We start from the raw sequence: 8689 nt of genomic DNA on the forward strand, positions 1-8689 counted from the left end.
TTCTAGTTTTCTGTGGGAGAGGTTACTTTAAAAAGAAAAGAAATAGAGAGAAGAAAAAGCCAGACTAGAAGTAGAGATAAAGAGTTTCTCAGACAAATAAAAACTAAAGGAATTCATGAACACAAAACCAGCCCTATAAGAAATATTAAAGATATATATGAAAGACCATAAGTGAAAGTATGAAAAGTAGGAATCACAAAAGCAGTGAAAATAAGTATAGCTGTAAAAAATGAGTCAAGAGATTCACAAAATAAAAGACTGTCAAATACGACATCAAATACCAAAAATGTGGGGGGAGAGGAATAAAGAATGGATCCAAACTTAAACAACCATCAACTTCATATAGGCTGCTATAAGCAAGTATTACATACAAACCTAATGGTGACCACAAATCAAAAACCAATAATAGATATGCAAAGAATAAAGAGAAAAGAATCCAAGTTTATCATTAAAGGAAGTGAATAAACTACAAAAGAGAGCAAGAGAAGAAAGGATCAGAGAAAAAAACTACAAAAACAACCACAAGACAAGTAACAAAATGGCAACAAATACATATCTATCAATAATTACTTTGAATGTAAATGGACTAGATGCTCCAATCAAAAGACACAGGGTGATGGAGTGAATGACAAGATAAAGTGAAAGAACAAGACCCCATCTATACCCTGCTTATGAGAGATTCATTTCAGACATGAAGACACCTGCAAATTGAAAGTGAAGGGATGGAGAAACATTTACCATGCAAATGGATGTCAAAAGAAATCCAGGGTAGCGATCCTCATATCAGACAAAATAGACTTTAAAGCAAAGACTGCAAGAAGAAATAATGAAGGACACTATACAGTAATAAAGGGGATAATCCAACACAAAGATATGACAATTGTAAATACTTGTACACCCAATCTGGGAACACCCAAATACATAAAACAGTTAAAAACAAACATAAAGGAACTAATCAATAGGGAACTTAAACACTCCACTGACATCAATGGACAGTACTTCCAAACAGAAAATCAACAAGTAAACAGTGGTTTTGAATGACACTGGACCAGATGGGATTTAACAGATATATTCAGAACATTCCATCCTAAAACAGCAGAATATGCATTCTTTTCAAGTGCACATGGAACATTCTCCAGAATACATCATATATTAGGCCACAAAAACAAGTCCCCACAAATTCAAAAAGACTGAAGTCATACCATGCATCTCTTCTCACCACAATGCTATGAAACTAGAAATCAACAATAAGAAAAAATCGGAAAAGACCACAAATACATGGACATTAACTAACATGCTACTAAACAATGAATGGATCAAAAAAGAAATAAAAAAATATGTGGATGAAAATACAAGGGTCCAAAATCTTTGGGATGCAGCAAAAGCAGTTCTAACAGGGAAGTTTACAGCAAGTAAAGCCTACTCAAGAAACAAGAAAAACCTCACATAAACAAACTAAACATATTCTTTTTTTTTTTAGGATTTTATTTATTTATTTGACACAAAGAGAGAAATCACAAGTAGGCAGGCAGAGAGAGAGAGGGAAGCAGGCTCCCTGCAGAGCTCAATCCCAGGACCCTGAGATCATGACCTAAACCAAAGGCAGACTTCATCCACCGAGCCACCCAGGTGTCCCAAACTAAACATATTCTCTTTTTTTTTAAGATTTTATTTATTTGAGATATAAAGAGACCATGAGAGAGGAGAAATCAGAGGGAGAAGTAGACTACCAGCCCAGCAGGGAGCCTGATGTGGGACTCGATCCTGGGACTCAGGATCACACCCAGGTGCCCCTAAACATATTCATAAAGGAGCTGGCAAAAGAAGAACAAAACCCCAAACCAGCAGAAGTAAGAAAATAGTCAACATTAGAGCAGAAATAAATGTTTATTTTTTTAAGATTTTTTTTATTTAGTTGACAGAGAGAGACACAGCGAGAGAGGGAACACAAGTAGGGGGAGTGTGAGAGGGAGAAGCAGGTTTCCCACTGAGCAGGGAGCCTGATGTAGGGCTTGATAATAAGACCCTGAGATCATGACTTGCACTGAAGGCAGATGCCTAATGACTGAACCACCCAGATGCCCCAGAAATAAATGTTTAAAAACTAAAAACAAACAAACAAAACAATTGAACAGATAAATGAAACTGGGAGCTGATTCTTTGAAAACAGCAACAAAGTTGATAAACCTCTAGCCAAATTCATCAAAAGAGAGAGAGAAGAGAGAAAGAGGGCTCAAATAAACAAAATCCTTACAAATGAAAGATGACAAATAACAACTGACACCACAGAAATACAAACAATTGTAAAAGAATAGTACGAAAAATTATATGCCAACAAACTGAACAATCTAGAAGAAATGGATAAATTCCTAGAAACATACAACCTACAAAGACTGAAGCAAGAAGAAATAGAAAATTTGAACAGACCGATTACCAGCAATGAAAAGTTAGAAATAGAATTACCCTATAATCCAGTAATCACAAGACTGGATATTTACAAAATACAAAAAACAAACAAACAAAAACCCACTAATTCAAAGGCAAACAGGCCACCCCTATGTTTATTGCTGCATTATTTACAACAGCCAAATTATGAAAGCAGCCTAAGGCCCACTGATAGATGAATGGATAAAGATGTGGGGTGTGTGTGTGTGTGTGTGTGTGTGTGTGTGTGTGTATACATATAAATGTATGTACAGACATACATATAATGGGGTATTATTCAGCCATGAAAAAGAATTAAATCTTGCCATTTGCAACAACATGAATGGAACAAAAATAGTATAATGCTAAATGAAATAAGTCAGTCAGAGAAAGACAAATACCATATGATTTCACTCATATGTGGACATTAAGAAACAAAACAAATGAGCAAAGGAGAATGAAAAAGAGAGAAACCAATAAATAGACTCTCAACTATGGAAAACAAATTGATGGTTACCAGAGGGGAGGTAGAATGAGGGGATAGGTGAAATAGGGGATGGGGATTAAAGAGTAAATTTATCATGATAAACACTGAGTAAATGTACAGAATTATTGAATCACTATATTGTATACCTGAAATTAATATAACACTATGTTAGCAATACTGGGATTTTTTAAAAATCCTTTAAAAAAAAGCAATGGGAGAGATGTGTTTAATGAATTCAGTAATAGACTGGACACAGCTGAGAAAAAAAATCTCTGAGCTTGAGGATATAGCAATAGAAACCCAAAACTGAAAATAAAACAGAAAAAAAGACTAGAAAATAAGACAAAACAGATATACCTGAAATTGCTATAACATTGTTTCCGTCAATCATACTCCAATTTTAAAAATTAAATTAAAAAACAGAATATCCAAAAACTGTGAGATAACTACAAAAGGCATCAAATAGGGGCACCTGGGTGGCTCAGTGGGTTAAAGCCTCTGCCTTCGGCTCAGGTCATGATCCCAGGGTCCTGGGATCGAGCCCCGCATCAGGTTCTCTGCTCAGCAGGGAGCCTGCTTCCTCCTCTCTCTCTCTGCCTGCCTCTCTGCCTACTTGAAATCTCTGTCTGTCAAATAAATAAATAAAATCTTTTAAAAAAAAAGTCATCAAATACATATAATGGAAATACCAGAAGGAGAAGAAACAGAATAAAATATTTGAACTAATATTATTGAGAATTCCTCCCAAATTCACATAAGACATGAAATCATACATCCAGAAACTCAGAGAATGCCAAGCAGAATAAATGTAAAAAATAATTTTAAAAATAAATTTTTAAAAACTACACATAGACATACCATATTCAAACTACAAACTATCAAAGAGAAAAAGTCTTGAAAACAGCCTGAGGAAAAACACAGCTCACCTACAAAGAACTAAAAAGAAGAATTATATTTGACTTCACCCAGAAACCATGCAAGCAAGAAGGGTAGAGTGAAATATTTAAGTATAGAGAGAAAAAAATCGACCTAGAATTTTGCATTATATGAAATTAACCTTCAAAAATGAAGGAGAGAGGCACCTTGGTGGTTCAGTCAGTTAAGCATCCAACACTTGACTTCTCAGGTCTTGATCTCAGGGTAATGAGCTCAAGCCCCACATTGAGCTCCACATGTGGAGCTTACTTTAAAAAAAATTAAGGAGAAATAAAAACTTACTCAGACAAAAATTGAGGGAATTTGTTGCAATAGAATTGCCTTGCAAAAAATGTCGAAAGTCCTTTAGAGAGAAGGAGAATGATAAAGGTCACTAAGGTGTATCTACGTGAAGAAAATATGGATCTCCATAAAGAACACTGGAGAAGAAATAAGGGGGAGATACAATACAAAAATTTCCTTTTTCTTATTTTTAACTGATCTAACAGATAACAGTTTGTTCAAAATAATAATACCAATAATGTAATTCAATGATTATGCCTTACATGTAAGTGGGATGAATGACAGTAATTATACAGGGGTCAGGAGGAAGGAATTATAAATATTTTGGTATTGTAAGGTATTTCTACAACCTGTGAAGTGTTACAGCATCATTTGAAAGTGGGCTTGGAATAGTTACAGATGTAAAATTCTAGGGTAACCATTTTAAAGGAAAAAAAGAAAAAATATAATTGCTATGCTAAGAAAAGAAAGAAAATGAAATACAAAATCCTCTAAAAATACATTATATGTTTATAAAAAAAAAATTGGAAGGGGAGGCGAACCATAAGAGACTATGGACTCTGAAAAACAACCTGAGGGTTTTGAAGGGTCAGGGGTGGGAGGTTGGGGGAACAGGTGGTGGGTAATAGGGAGGGCACATTTTGCATGGAGCACTGGGTGTTGTGCAAAAACAATGAATACTGTTACGCTGAAAATAAATAAATTAAAGTTTTTAAAAAAAGGTTAAAAAAAAGAATGGAAAACAAAAATATGAACAAAGAGCAAAAACAATAACTAAAAATCAGTAACAAATGTGGTACACAGAAATTTATAGCACTGAATGCATGTTATTCTTTTTTAATTTTTTAATCTAAATTCAATTAGCCAACATATAGTAGTACATTAGTCTCAGATGTAGTGTTCAACAATTTATGAGCTCCATATAACACCCAGTGCTCATAACACCACGTGCCCTCCTTAATGGCCATCACCCAGTTACCCCATCCCCTCACCCACCTCCCCTGCTGCGCCTTGTTTGTTTCCTATAGTTAAAATTCTCTCATGGTTTTTCTCACTCTCTTAGACTTCCCATTCAGTTTCCCCTCCCTTCCCCTATGATCCTCTGTGCTGTTTCCTGTATTCAGATATGAATGAAACCATATGATAATTGTCTTTCTCTGATGGACTTATTTCACTCAGCATAATACCCTCCAGTTCTATCCACATTTATGCAAATGGTAAGTATTCATCCTTTCTTATGGCTAAGTAATATTCCATTGTATATATATACCACATCTTCTTTATCCATTTATTTGTCAATGGCCATCTCAGCTCTTTCTACAGTTTGGCTATTGTGGACACTGCTGCTATAAACATTGGGGTGCATATGTCCCTTCGGATCAATACATTTGTGTCTTTGGTGTAAACACCTAGTAGTGCACTTGCTGGGTTGTAGGGTAGCTCTATTTTCAACTTTTTGAGGAATCTTCATACTGTTTTCCAGAGTGGCTGCACCAGTTTGTATTCTCACCAAGAGTATAAGAGGGTTCCCCTTTCTCCACATCCCTGCCAACATTTGCCAACAACAAATGTTTCCTATCTTGTTAACTTTAGCCATTCTTACTGGTATAATGTGCTATCTTGTGTTTTTTATTTGCATTTCCCTGGTGCCAAGTGATGTGGAGCATTTTTTCATGTGTCTCTTGGTCAATTGGATGTCTTCCTTGCAGAAATGTCTGTTCATGTCTCCTTCCCATTTCTTGATTGGATTATTTGTTTTTTGGGTGTTCAGTTTGAGAAGTATTTTATAGATCTTGGATACTAGCTTTATCTGATATGTCATTTGCAAATAATTTTCCAATTCTATCAGTTGTCTTTTGGTTTTATTGAATATTTTCTTAGCTATGCAAAAGCTTTTGATCTTGATGAAGTCCCAACAGTTCATTTTTGTTTTTGTTTCCCTTGCCTTTGGAGATCTGTCTAGCAAGAAGTTGAATGCATATGCTAGATCTAAAACCCAAAATCTAGTCTTACATTCAGAAAACTTAACAAAGGGGAGCAAATTAAATTCAAAGTAAACAGAGAAAAAAATAAAAATTGGAGGAGCAATCAATGAAATTTAAAATAGGGTAAGTCTTTCAAGTAGAAGTTGAGCGTGGACTCTAGTGGTTAACTGCCTTTATTCTAAAATTACTATTGCACATTTTAAATATTTTTCAATATTATTTTCTACTTTCACAGCCATATTTTAATTCTTTATTACAGAAATAAATTCTATTTTGAAAATGAAAAAAAAAAAAGGTCAATAGAGAAAATAAACCCAAAAGCTGGTTCTTTGAAAAAGCAATAAAATAGATAAACCTTGTTAGCAAAGCTAAGAAAAAAGAAAGAAAGAAAGAAAGAAAGAAAGATACAAATTACTAATACCAGAAATGAAAGAGGGGACAATCAATACAGAGCTCATGGATATTAAAAGAATAATAAAGAAGTATTATCAGCAACTCTACGCCCACAAATTTGATGACCGAGATTAAACAAATTCCTCAAAAGACACAGTCAGGGGCGCCTGGGTGGCTCAGTGGGTTAAGCCTCTGCCTTCGGCTCAGGTCATGATCTCAGGGTCCTGGGATTGAGTCCCGCATCAGGCTCTTTGCTCAGCAGGGAGCCTGCTTCCTCCTCTCTCTCTGCCTGCCTCTCTGCCTACTTGTGATCTCTGTCTATCAAATAAATAAATAAAATCTTTAAAAAAAAAAGACACAGTCAGCCAAAACTCACAATCTGCCAAACTCCCAAAAAAAAAAAAAAATAGATTATCTGAATAGGCCTGCATCTATAAAAGAAATCAAATCTATAATTACCTTCCCAAAATGACAGCACTAGGCCCAGATGCATTAACTGCTGAGTGCTACCAAAAATTTAAGGAAGAAATTATACCAATTCTCTATAATTTCTTCTGGAAGATAGAAGCCAAAGGAATACTTCCTAACTCATTTTATGAAGCCATCATTAACATAATACCAAAACCAAGCAAAGATACTATGAAAAGAGGGCAGAGGCAATTTGGCATAGGAGTAGCAGACAGAAATGACATCAGAAACCAGGAGTTCAGCTAGATAGGTATCAAACCATTCCAAACACCTACAAACTCCATAGGAGATAGAAGAGAAGAAGAACAGCAATTTTAGGAACAGAAAATCAACCACTTTCTAAAAGGAGGGTGTGCAGAGAAGTGAATCCCAAACGACAGGAAGATAGACTGCAGGAGGTGGGGGGCAGCTCCCAGCAAGCAGCAGAGCAATGGAGCACAAAATTGGAACTTTTAGAAGTCTGCTCCACTGAGAGACATCATTCCAGAGGCTAAGCAGGGGTGGAGCCCTCACGGGGACAGTGTGATCTCAGGTCCCACAGGGCCACAGAAAGATTGAGGGGGGGGGGTGTCTGAGTGTGCCACAGATGCCAGTAATGGAGTGGGGAAGCCAACTAGAGAGACAGAGCTGAATAGTGAGCTCTCAGCTCAGGGTTACCTTAAGCCATGATCCAAGACACAGTTGGACCACTGTTCTTCAAGCAGGGACCCCACAAGTGGCAGATCCGGGGAGACTCACCTTCCTTCTCCAGGAGGAGCAGCACGGCAGGAATATGCTGGGTGTGGAGACTCCAAACAGGACTATGCACCAGAGATAGAAATGCTCGGTCACAGGCTTGGTGAGCTTGGAGTGCAGCCAGAGACCAGGGAGACAGGAGTAATTGCTTATCTCTGAGGGCTACTGAGGACTGGGACCCTGAGCTCTCGGCTCCTACAGGTCGGAGATTGGGAGGCTGCCATTTTCATTCCTGTCCTCCAAAGCTCTATGGAAAGCATTCAGGGAACAAAAAAAAGGTCCCGAGAGCAAACCCAAACAGATTCCTTAGCCCAGTCCCTGGCAAGGGTGGTGCAATTCCGCCTCAGGCAAAGACATTGGAGAATCACTCCAACAGGCCCCTCCTGCAAAAGATCAGCAAGAACATCTAGCCAAGACCAAGCTCACCAATCAAGGAGAACAGCAGAACTCCAGAGCTAGGGGAAAGTAACACCTAGAATTCATGGCTTTTTCCCCATTATCCTTTAGTCTTGCACAGTTAAATTTTTAAAAATTCTTTTCTTACTCTATTTTTTTTAGCTTTTCCTCTTCCCTCTTTTAATGTTCTTTAACTAGTTTATGTTAACAATACCTTTCTTAAGATATATATATATTTTTTAAAACCTTCATTGTTATAATCATATTTTATCCCTTCATTGTGTTTAACCTTATTTTTTGTATACATATAGAGTGGTATTTTTTCCTAAAAAAGTTTGGGATACAATTTCTTCTAATAGATTAAAATACACCCTAATCTAGCACATGGCTTTGTTCTAGTCTCCAGCCTGACCACATTCCCCTTTGGGTTTTTTTTTTGGTTTTTTTTTTTGTTTTGTTTTGTTTTTTTTTTTTTGCCTTTTCCAACCAACTTATATCAATTCCTTTTTAATTTTTTATTTTTTTTCTTTTCAGTGTTCCAGAATTCATTCTTTATGCAGCACACCCAGTGCTCCATGCAACA

Source organism: Meles meles, chromosome 4 (assembly GCF_922984935.1).
Source record: "Meles meles chromosome 4, mMelMel3.1 paternal haplotype, whole genome shotgun sequence".
Taxonomy (NCBI): Eukaryota; Metazoa; Chordata; class Mammalia; order Carnivora; family Mustelidae; genus Meles; species Meles meles.